Genomic DNA, 12,515 nt, shown 5'->3' with positions numbered 1-12,515 from the left:
TCTAAGCCTGGAACCACAAATAGAGCCAAGATAGTTCTTGCCACGTCTTTTCGCGTAACTTGGTCCAGGTCATCTTTCCCTGAGCCTTCCATCAGGCCCAGGTCTGCATATTCTGAGGGCCGCCTCGTCAGCAGAGAGGGGAGTTAACTTTTTTTGCACGTTTTTGTTGAGTACTCTCAACCCCAATCTGAGAAGGGATGCCCTAGTACGATCCGAGCGCCCGAAGTCAATCTGGTTTCTCTATACCGCTTCCACCTTTATTCCAGACGGTCCAGCCTCTAACATTGGCCTTCTTGCCTGGAAAAAGCCATAGGACTACCCCTCAGTAGGAAGTAGACTGCAGTCTTTGTTGGAGACTTGGCGATGCAGGGGGGCCCTTGGGCCCAGCTACTTGGGCCTAATAGCATAGAAACCTGAGCCTTTCTTTTTTGTTTTTTAGGGCTGCACCTGCGGTACATGGAAATTCCCAGGCAAGAGGTCTAATCACAGCCATAGCTGCCAGCCTAAGCCATAGCCACAGTAGGGAACCTACTCAAGGAGGCCAGGAATCAAACCCACATCCTCATGGACACTAGTAGGGTTCGTTATTGCTGAGCCACAACTGGAACTCTTCTTGAACCTTTCTTTAAATTCTGTTTTCGGGAGTTCCCGTTGTGGCGCAGCGGAAACAAACTGACTAGGAACCATGAGGTTGCGGGTTCGATCCCTGGCCTTGCTCGGCAGGCTGAGGATCCGGTGTTGCCTTGAGCTGTGATGTAGGTCTATAGGTCCCAGACGCGGCTCGGATCTGGAGTGGCTGTGGTGTAGGCCAGTGGCTACAGCTCGGATTGGACCCCTAGCCTGGGAACCTCCATATGCTGCAAGTGCGGCCCTAAAAAGACAAAAAATTCTGTTTCCAACTTTAGCTATTAGGGAGGGATTCTGCCAAAGATGGACAATGCATTAGTGCACTTGATGGAAGGAAATGTTAATTCTGTTTAGATCCCAGCTTCTTTAGTGCTGTAAGGTTGTGAGTTTAGGAGAATTAAAGGAGATACGAAAAGAAAAAAAATTATGAAAGAAGACAAGAATTCTCAGCCACTTTTGGTATACAGATTTCATTTCCCTGAACACTCCCATTTGTTGAGCAATTGTCAGCAAATCTTTGTGCTCTTAAGATCGTCATAGAACAGTCAAAACTAACAGGAGATCACCAGGAGTAAATAATTAAAAGTTTAGCTCATGCTTATTTTAATAAATCCACATACACAAAAGAATAAGAGGCAGAAAATGTTTAGTTCCCTCATCTACTATTCCATGCTCCCAAAGGTAGTCACTTTTATCAGTTTGGTGTATATACCTACAGGCTTTTTTGTGAGTTCCAAAAACCTTTTTTTTCATGCAGAACATATTTTTGAGCACCTACAATGCACCGCACAAGTGTATTTTAGACATCTTCTAAGTCATTTCACATTTTAAAAATTGTTGCATAGCACTTGCATTTGTCTAGACCCACCCTAGTGAACATTTAGCTTAGTTCCAGTTTTTTTATGAACAATGCCATAATGAACATCCTTATATAATTATCCTTTTGTATTTATAGATAGACATGTAGATGGGATAGGTGCATTTTAAATTTTAATAGAGTCTGTGAAATTGAATTTCAAAAGTTTGTAACATTCAGAGCCACTTGTGAATGTCCCCATTTCCTACAACCTTGGTGATACTGCAAGCTATCAATTTGCCAATGCCAATTTTGCTACTGCCATTTTTTTTTTTTTTGGTCTTTTCTAGGGCTGCACCTGCTGCATGTGAAGGTTCCCGGGCTAGGGGTCTAATCGGAGCTACAGCTGCTGACCAGAGCCAAAGCAACTTGGGATCCAAGCCTCCTCTTTAACCTACACCACAGCTCAGGGGAATGCCGGGTCCTTAAGCCTCTGATGGAGGCCAGGGATTGAACCCACAACCTCATGGATCCTAGTCAGATTCCTTAACCGCTGAGCCATGATGGGAACTTGAACATTGCCAATTTGATAGGTGAAAAATAGTAATTTAAATTGGATTGTGATGATCATTGTACAACTATAAATGTAATAAATTCATTGAGTAATAAAAAACAGTAATTTTATTGTTTTAATTTGCATGTCATTAATAGTGAAGTTGAGCATTTGTTGTTTTTTTTTTGTTTTTTTTTGTTTTTTTTTTTTTTTTTTTTTTTGCTTTTTAGGGCTGCACCTGAGGCATATATGGAAGTTCCCAGGCTAGGGGTCAAATCGGAGCTATAGCTGCTGGCCTATACCTCAGCCACAGCAACACCAGATCCCAGATCCAAGCCCCATCTGCCCACCTACACCACAGCTCACAGCAGTGCTGGATCTCTGACCCACTGAGCAAGGCCAGGGATTCAGTCCAAATCCTCATGGATACTAGTCGGATCATTTCCACTGCACCACAGCAGGAACTCCTCTTGTTGCATTTTGACTATTTTAATTGTTTTTGTAAACTACCTATTTGCATCTTTTGCCTGTTAAGGGAAAAAGTAGATCATTTGTCTCTTTCATGTTAATTTGTAGAAATGTCTATGTCGTATTAACTTTTTTTTTTCTAAGGGGCCGAACCTGCACCATATGGAAGTGCCCAGGCTAGAGGTTGAATCAGAGCTGTACTTGCAGGCCTACGCCACAGCCATAGCAACATCAGATCTGAACTGCATCTGTGACCTACACCAGAGCTTATGGCAAAGCTGGATCTTTAACCCACTGAGCAAGGCCGTGGGTTGAACCCAGATCCTCATGAATACTAGTTGGGTTCATTACCCACTGAGCCAAAATGGGAACTCCCTGTATTAACTTCATTTGTCATATGCTTGTAAAATATTTTCTCTTAGTTCTCCATTTATTTTTCAGCTATTTTTAGAGTGAAAATTATGCTTTATGGGAAAATGTTTGAAACATGCTTATGAAAATAGGAACAAGACAAGAATGTTTACAGTTAGAACTAATATTCTGTTAGCACACCTGGCCAAAAGTCATTATTATTTTCATATTATATTCACATGAGATATCCATCTGCCAGATGTATGAGTAACAGACAAAAATTATATAAGCAAAACATTAGAACAATAACCAACCATAAAGATGTCATAGAATAAGTGACCTCACTCGCAATAAGAAATATTACATTTCTTAGAGTTCCCTAGTGGCTTGGCATTTAAGGATTTGGCATTGCCACTGCTGTGGTGCAGGTTCAGTCCCTGGCCTGGGAACTTCCGCATGCTGTGGGTGCAGCCAAAAAAACCCCTGCATTTCTAGATATTAACTTAATAGGAAGTTGCAAATCATGCATTAAGGAAATCAGATTATTTTAGTGAAAGACAAAAAAAGGACTTGATTAGATAGAGAGTTTTACTGTGTCTGCGTAAGAAGACAATATTGTAGACATAAGTTTTTACTGTAAAGTTAAATTCTTATTAAGTCAGGACTTTGCATGGAACTTAACCTGATTTTTAAATTTACCTGGAAATAAATAGTTGCAAAGAGAGAAAAATCTATTTTTGGGAAACAACGAGTAGGTAAAATAATGAAGAGGGAACAAAGCCCTGGGTTATCTGTAACCACTTTAATGGTGTCTTTTTTTACACAGAATTTTGAAAGTTTTATGTACTCACATTTGCCCGAGTTTTGGGGGTTTTGTATATTGCTGTATTTCCTTCTGGTATTCTTATAGTGGTATATTTTCAGTTTGTCTTTATCTCAGCTGCAGTTTATTTTTGTGTGTGGTGAGAGGTAGTGAGAAATGCCAGACCAATAATGCGGTAGGGGAGGTACTAGCCTATAGATGTCAGAAAATCAGCCGTCCAGGCTTGCCCTTGGGTGACCTTTGTAATCTTGGGCAAATTAATTTCAGTCTTTCTGGCCCAAGAGTCCTTGAAAATGAAGGTGAATAAATAAATACCTTTTCAGGCTAGTTTCTAGCTCCATTGTGAGGATTGAATGAGATTATAGATGAGAAAAGGCTTTAAGAAGGAAAAAAATTCCCTTGTACCTCTAAGTTATCATTAATACAGATTTGTGGTTTATGCAAATCAAATGTAAGTGGAATGCAGCATCATTTTTCAGTACCTGGAAATAGTTTATTCACCAAATGTTTTTGAGTGCCTTCGTGAAAGATCTTGGGGGAAGGGAGAGGAGAGTGGAAGAGATAAAAACTAACTTTTTGTTTTTTTGTCTTTTTGCCTTTTCTAGGGCGATCCTGTGGCATATAGAGATTCCCAGGCTAGGGGTCTAATCGGAGCTGTAGCCACCGACCTGCACCAGAGCCACAGAAACGCGGGATCCGAGCTGCGTCTGCGACCTACACCACAGCTCACGGTAATGCCGGATCCTTAACCCACTGAGCAAGGCCAGGGATCGAACCCACAGCCTCATGGTTCCTAGTCGGATTCGTTAACCACTGAGCAATGTTGGGAACTCCCTTTTTTTTTCTTTGCATGCCTATTTTGAACTTGGTGCTTTACTTAAAGAAGGGTAAGACTTAGTCCTCTCTCCCCAGGAATTTACACTCTAGAAGGGGAGAAAACACGTGAAGTGGGGCCCCTATTAATGAGGGGGTTGAGTCAGTGGGGTTTGTTAACAGGCAGAAGGCATGGAGGTCAGCGTTTCCTCTTTCTAACAATAAGCCTGGCTGAAAGTGCTTTAAGAAGCAACTGCCCTGGAGTTCCTATCCTGGCTCAGTGGTAACGAACCTGACTAGGATCCATGAGGATGTGAGTTCGATTCCTGGCCTTGCTCAGTGGGTTAAGGATCCAGCATTGCTGTGGCTGTGGTGTAGGGCCTGCAGCTGTAGCTCTGATTCGACCCCTAGCCTGGGAACTTCCGTCTGCCACGGGTGCGGCCCTAAAAAGCAAAAAAAAAAAAAAAAAAAAAAAAGCAGCAGCATCAACTGCCCTAATCTCCTTGCACTGAGGAGGGCCTCCTCCCTCCTGACCTTCCCCAACTTCCTGGGCACACTCTCCCTTCAGGCCCACCCCATCGCTTATTCAAATAGCATTGCAGTGATTACTGATTAGTCTTTTCCTGCACCAGCTCTTTATTGCCTTGAGGGGAGCTTCTCTTTGAAGGCTGCCCTGGGCCAGTTGAACTGCGCTGTTAACCAGCCTTCCCTTTCCTTGGTGCTCGAACGTGCCTTTATTTTACAAGCCTCCCTCCTAGCTGGAGTGCACTAGGCAGACACAGCAGCTGGGGTGGTGCCAGGCAACAGATACTGAGTCAATGTCTGCCAAACTAGCTGAACCCGTTCCTCTCCCTGAGAGCCAAAGCATAACAGAAATGAGCAGTATGTGGCTACGTCTGTCACCTGGTGGACCTTTTAGATGGGAGGGGAGTGAGGTGTTGGGGACCCACATGATGGAATAGGGTCATTCCTTGGCGATTTGTATATTTTGGAATTCTTCTTGCCCCTTCATTCCTCCTTAATCTTTTATGTTGCTTACAAATAACCTTATTTTAATTACACAGGTCAATGGCGTTATCATATAAAATTATAAAAATATGGAAGTGTTTAAGAAAATGAAAACCATCTGTAATTCCAATACCCAGAAATAACCACAGTTACTATTTTGAAGACTTTTCCCATCTTTTCCAGGTTTTTTTTTTTTTTTTAAATACTTGACCCGTTAAGGATTTGACATTTGTCACTGCTGTGGCTCGGGATCGATCCCTGGCCTGGGAACTTCCTCATGCTGCAGAAGTGGCAAAAAAAAAAAAAAACAACAACAACAACAAAAAAACCATGGGGAGTGACTGATATTAGATATTAGATACGGGGTTTCTTTTTGGGATGATGAAAGTGCTCTGAAATTAAATAGTGTGATTGGTGTACAACTTTGTGACTATACTAAAAGCCACTGAATTGTACACTTTATTTATTTATTGCTTTTTATGGCCACACCTGCAGCATATGGAGGTTCCTGGGCTAGGGTCAAATCAGAGCTATAGCTGCCAGCCGCAGCAACATCAGATCCAGGCCATGTCTGCTACCTACACCACAGCTCTTGGCAAGGCCAGATCCTTAACCCACTGTTCAAGGCCAGGGATTGAACCTACAACCTCATGGTTCCTAGTCGGATTTGTTTCCACTGCGCCACAACGGGAACTCCTGTATTGTACACTTTAAAAGGGTGATCTTTGTGGTGTGCGAATCATATCTCAATAAAGCTGTTACTTTTCTAAAAATTCTTATAGTTACCTATACACAGTATTGTTTTCTGATTGGAGAGAAAGTGCATCTATCATGCTCCTTTACGGCTGTGTTTCACCATATGTTTTCTTTTTTCTCTTTTTGTCTTTTTGTCTTTTTGCCATTTCTTGGGCCGCTCCCGGGGCATATGGAGGTTCCCAGGCTAGGGGTCAAATTGGAGCTGTAGCCGCCAGCCTATGCCAGAGCCACAGCAACGCGGGGATCTGAGCCGAGTCTGCAGCCTACACCACAGCTTACAGCAACGCCGGATCCCTAACCCACTGAGCAAGGCCAGGGATCGAACCCGCAACCTCATGGTTCCTAGTCGGATTCGTTAACCACTGCGCCATGACGGGAACTCCCACCATGTGTTTTCTAAGAACAAGAACATTCTCTTACCTAACTGTGATGCAGTGATCAGATTCAGGAAATATAACACTGATAGAAGAATGCTAATATTTATGAGGCCATTCATAGTCAGATTCCACCAGTTCTTCCAATAATATTCTTCACTGCAGGCTTTTTTTCTTCCTTACCCAGGAGCCCATTAAGATCACACAATTCTTTTGGTTATAATGTCTCTAGTTTCCTTCAGTCTGGAATAGTTCCTCAGTCTTTCTTTCGTTATCATGACACTGACTTTTTTTGGGGGCTATGCTTGTAGCACGCTGAGGTTTCCAGGCCAGGGATTGAACCTGCACCGGAGCAGTGACAATGCCAGATCCTTAACCTGCTGTGCTACAAGAGGACTCCTGACCTTGACAGTTTTGATGATTACAGGCTATGTTGTTTTGTGGAATGACCCTCAATTTAGATATGTCTGGTTTTCCTCCAATTAAATTCAGGTTGTGCATTTTTTGGCAGAAATATCACATAAGTGACATTGAGCACTTTCCTGTGCCTCATGTTAGGAGGCCCACGATGTCTGTCTGTCCCATTACTGGTGATATTAACCTTGATGACTTGGGTCTGGTGGTGTTTAACCAGGTTTTTCTGCTGTCAAGTTACCACATACCTTTAAAGGGTTTTTAAGGAGGAGTTCCTGCCGTGGCACAACGGGATTGGTGGGCTGAGCATCCTGATCTGATCCCTGGCCTGGGAACTCAAAAATGCTGCTGGGCAGCCGAAAAAGGAAAAAAAAAAAAAAGTTTTTAAGGAGAATAATTTTACAACATAGCACAGAAGAAAAAAAGGAAAGCTTTGTCCAGGTTTTAGTTTGCACTGATGTTTTCAAAGAAGCGAGAAAGAAGAACATAACATTTGAAGATTAAGCAAAAAGGAGAAAAATCAGTCAAGGATGAGGCGGCAGGAAATAAGTTAGAATCTAGAGTTCAGGAATTCCCATGTGGCTCTGGGGTATCGAACCCAACTAGTATCTGTGAGGACAAGGGTTCTATCCTTGGCCTGGCTCAGTGGGTTAAGGATCCAGTGTTGCCGTGAGCTGTGGTGTAGGTCACAGATATGGCTCAGATCCTGGGTTGCTGTGGCTGTGGCGTAAGCTGGCAGCTCTAATTCGACCCCTAGCCTGGGAACTTCCATGTGTGGCTCTAAAAGAAAAAAAAAATCCATAGATTTCAGAAGATGGTGCCATTTACCTAACCAGGGAAGTCCAGAAGAAGAGCAGATTGATTGGTTGAGTTTTTACAACCGCACCTGTGGCACATGGAAGTTTCCAGGCTAAGTAAGGGTAACGGGAGCTGCAGCGGGCTGACCTACATCGCAGCTTGTGGCAACACTGGACCCTTAACCCACTGAACAAGGCCAGGGATCAGACCTGCATCCCCACCAACGCTATGTCGGGGAACTCCGGAAGAGCAGATCTGAGAGGACTGATGATGAGTTCAGATTTGGACCTACTGAGTGTGAAGTCCTGTGAGACTTCCAGGTGCGGCAGGTGGCATCATGGATCCGGGCTCAGGAGAGGGGTTTGCGATGGAGGAACGGCCAGCATGTAGCCCTGGGAACAGATGGGATTGTCTAGGGAGGGGTGGAGAACACAAATGAAAGAGGCCCTGGGATAGAACTCTCAGGGACTCCAGCATTTGAGGGAGGGCCGGAGGAAGGTGAAGATGCAAAGGGAACTAAGAGATGGTCAGGGGGTAGCCATATGGAAGCCAGCGAAAGAAAATTTTTCAAGACGGGATGGCCCGCTCTGTCTGATGGCTTCAGAGGAGTCAAGTAGGATAAAGGTGACACGTGTTCCTTGGCTTTGGGAGCAGGCACGTTCTTGGTGGCCTTGAAGGTGGAAGCTACTTGGCTGCGGAAAGTGTGAGAGGAGAGGAAGTGATGATGGAGTGGAGACAAGCTTTTAAGAAGGTTGGCTGAGAAGAGGTGGTGGCTGGAGTGGGAACATGTTGTGAGATGTTTAGACAATTTAAAACAACAGGAGGGGAGTTCCCATCGTGGCGCAGTGGTTAACGAATCTGACTAGGAACCATGAGGTTGCGGGTTCCATCCCTGGCCTCGCTCAGTGGGTTGAGGATCCGGCGTTGCCGTGAGCTGCAGTGTAGGTTGCAGACGCAGCTCGGGGCTCAGATCCTGCGTTGCTGTGGCTGTGGTGTAGGCTAGTGGCTACAGCTCTGATTAGACCCCTAGCCTGGGAAACCTCCATATGCTGAGGGAAGCGGCCCTAGAAAAGGCAGAAAGACCAAAAACAAACAAAAACAAAAACGCCGTGAGGAAGAGGCTGTGGGAAGGAGAGTTGAAACATTGGGGAGCTGGGACGACAAAGAGGGTATCCCTGAGCAGAAGAAGAACCCTTAGACCAGCGGTTCCACCTCAGATGTCTGCAAGGCCAGGAGGTAAAGCAGATGAGTCAAGTGGGCTGGTGGGGACTGAGGGGAAACAGAAGGCAGAATCCTAAGGGCCTGTGGCCAGTTCTCTTGTATGAGATTCCGCATGTCCTCCATTGCCCTGCACTTCACAGCGTCTCCTGGTGGGAGGATATGCATCCTCGCCCCACTGCCCCAGGGCTTGCTTTGGTCAACTGGGATCTGAGCAGATAGGCCACATGCTAGGTTGGCGCTTGGTTTTCTTTGCCTTTTGCTGTTTTCCCTCTGCCGTGAGAACATCGTGTTCCAAGTACAGGCTGTTCCTTCAGCCTGGGTCTTGGAATAAAGGCACACAAATCAGAGCTTTAGCCCACACCACCACCAACATAAACCATGAAAGAGAAATAAATCTCTATTGTTGGAAGCGAGTGGGGTTTTGAAGCCATTAGTTACCACAGCAAAACTGACTAATACGAGAGTTCAACTAAAATAAAACTGTACTGGAGTTCCCTGGTGGCTCAATGGGTTAAGGATCTGGCATTGTCACTGCTGTGGCTTAGGTCACTGCTGTGGTGTGGGTTTGATCCCTGGCCTTTTGCAAGCTGCAGGCATGGCCAGAAAAATTAAAAACAAAATAAAGCTCTTCCCAGACATGTTTTTGCTCCTCAAATTTAAAAAATTCCACAGTTTGACACCATACTCTGTTACTGAGGCTGAGAACACAGGGACTTTCCTACATTGGTACAGCCTCCGTGGATGTTGGCAGTCCTTATCAAAATTACAAATGCAGATGGCTGAAATCAAAAAGACAGACAACGACAAGTCGGGAAAGGATATGGAGAAATGGGAGTCCTCATACATGGCGAATGGGAACATAAAATGGTAATAGCCGTTTTGGAAGACAGTGCACCAGTTCCTCAAAGTTAAATGTAAAGTTACTGTATGATCCAGCGGTTCCACTGCCGGGTATGTACCCAAGATAAGTGAAAACATGTCCATACACAAAACTGCATATTAATCTCCATAGCATGATTTACACTAGCCAGGAAGTGGAAGCAGCCTCAAGGTCCATCAGTTGGTGAATGAATGAATGATTTTTTTTTCTTTCGTCTTTTTGCCATTTCTTGGGCTGCTCCTGCGGCATGTGGAGGTTCCCAGGCTAGGGGTCCAGTCGGAGCTGTAGCTGCTGGCCTATGCCAGAGCCATAGCTACATAGGATCCGGGCCGCGTCTGCAACCTACACCACAGCTCACGGCAACGCCGGATCCCTAACCCACTGAGCAAGGGCAGGGATTGAACCCGCAACCTCACGGTTCCTAGTCAGATTCGTTAACCACTCCACCACGACGGACACTCTCAAATGAATGATTAAAATGTGATATATCCATGCAATGGAATACTGTCTGACCATAAAAGGGAATGCAGTTCTTTTACAGGTTGCAACATGAATGAACCTTGAAAACCTTACGCTAAGTAAAGGAAGCCAGTCACACAAGATCACATTCCGTGTGTTTCCATTTCTATGAAACGGCTAGAATAGGCAGGTCTTTAGGGGCAGAAAATAGATCAGTGGTTGCCAGGGGTGGGGGAAGGGGAGAATGGGGAGCAACTGCTCGTGAGTTTCTTTTTGTGGTGATGAAAATGTTCTGGAATTAGATTGTGTGTGATGCTTGCACAATTTTGTTGCTATACGAAAAACCACTGAATTGTACCCTTGGATATGTTTCAGAGCATGTAAATTATCTCGATGGAGCTGTTACATTAAAAAAAGATGAGGAAGCTCTATATATGTTCTAAGATTGCCCATATATTGTTAATTTAAAGAAGCAAGGTACACAAGTGATTATATTGCTATCTTTTATGTAAAAAAATGAGGAAATAATGTATATTCACTTTTTATTTTCATTTTTATTTCTTAGGGCTGTACCCACAGCACATGGAAGTTCTCAGGCTAGGGGTCCAATTGGAGCTGCAGCCGCCAGTCTACACCACAACCACAGCAATGCGGGATCCAAGCCACATCTGTGACCTACACCACAGCTCAAGGCAACGCTGGATCCTTAACCCACTGAGTGAGGCCAGGGATTGAACCCACATCCTCATGGATCCTAGTTGGGTTCGTTAGCCCCTGAGCCACAAAGGGAACTCTTGTATATTCTCATTTGTTAGTATTCACGTTAAAAATTCGGAAAGGTTGCCTGAGAAACTTAATACAAATGCTTACCTGGAATGGGGTAGAAATTAGATTTTTCACTATTAATATTTTTCTATATTTTGTTTTTTGAAGTAACTGCCTAAATGTTGCTTGATCAAAAATTTAAAAATTTGGAGTTCCCCTGTGGCACAGTGGGTTTCGAATCTGACTGCAGTGGCTCAGGTTGCTGCAAAGGCATGGGTTGGATCCACCACTCAGTGCAGTGGGTGAAAGGATCTGGCATCGTGGCAGCTGTGGCATAGGTCACAGCTACAGCTTGGATTCAATTCTTGGCCCAAGAACTTCTATGTGATGGGTATGGCTATAAAAAAAAATTAAAATTGGAAAGAACACATAATGAATGCCAAACTATAATAATAAAAGGGATCTTCCTTCTGATTGTTTTCATAAGAAGCTGGAAGTTTTAGTATGACAATTATTTTTTACTTATTATTTTTAAAGTTTTAAAATGCACTATTCAGAGTTCCCTGGTGGCCTAGTGGGTTGAGGATCTGGCATTGTCACCGCTGTGGTGTGGGTTTGATGGCTGGCCCAGGAGCTTCCGAATGCCATGGCCAAACAACAACAAACACACTCTTCAGGCCAAACAAAACTCTATCTGGGGGTAGGAGTTGGTCCTCTGTCTTCCAGTTTGTGACCTGTGCTATATAGACTGCGAACCTCATGAGGGCAGGTATGCGGTCTTTTGCTCTCCATTATGACCTCTAGTGGCCACCAAAGTGCTTGGCACATACCTACCAGATGCTGAGTAAATATTGAAGGGTGGGAGGGATCCAGAGTGCAGGTGACCAAAAGTTGAGTAGGTTTTGATGGCTTTTTTTGCCCACCTGCCAGATCCGTAACCCACAAAGCCACAAGAGAACTCTGGGAAGTTCTCGGGGCCAGGGATTGAACCCGTGCCACAGTAGCCACCTGAACTGCTGCAGGGACAGCACCGGATCCTTAACCCACTGCTCCACCAGGGAACTCCTTTATCTTCTATAAGAAATTTGAAATGAGAGAAGGAAACCGGGAGAAGGTTGATAGGTAAATAATTTGAGAGGTATGGGGAAATTGATGAAGGAATTGCTAACAGAGGATTAGAGATAGAGGTGACAGTAGAAGAATAGTATTGTTGCCAGGCAGTGTTGCACGTCCAGTGGAGCAGAGTCACTGCTGCTTTTTGCCTCCGAAGATGACACTACCTTGATTACAGTCCTGGAAGTTCCCTTCGCCTCTCTCTTGAGTTGGGAGAAACTTGATGTGGTCTGGTGCTCTATTCTTTATCTATGACCTGGTCTTGGCTGATTGGTTGGTTTGTTTAGTTTCATCTC

At 44.4% G+C, this 12,515-nt stretch overlaps 1 protein-coding gene across 2 annotated transcripts in view; it reads left to right on the top strand.

The window, feature by feature from the left end:
• CSAD (cysteine sulfinic acid decarboxylase) overlaps nucleotides 1–12,515 on the top strand; it is a 41,604-nt gene that overhangs the window by 813 nt on the left and 28,276 nt on the right. The window lies entirely within an intron of this gene.

Source organism: Phacochoerus africanus, chromosome 7 (assembly GCF_016906955.1).
Source record: "Phacochoerus africanus isolate WHEZ1 chromosome 7, ROS_Pafr_v1, whole genome shotgun sequence".
NCBI lineage: Eukaryota > Metazoa > Chordata > Mammalia > Artiodactyla > Suidae > Phacochoerus > Phacochoerus africanus.
Note: the sequence above shows the minus strand (reverse complement) of the source record. Positions and strands in the feature narration are given on the sequence as shown.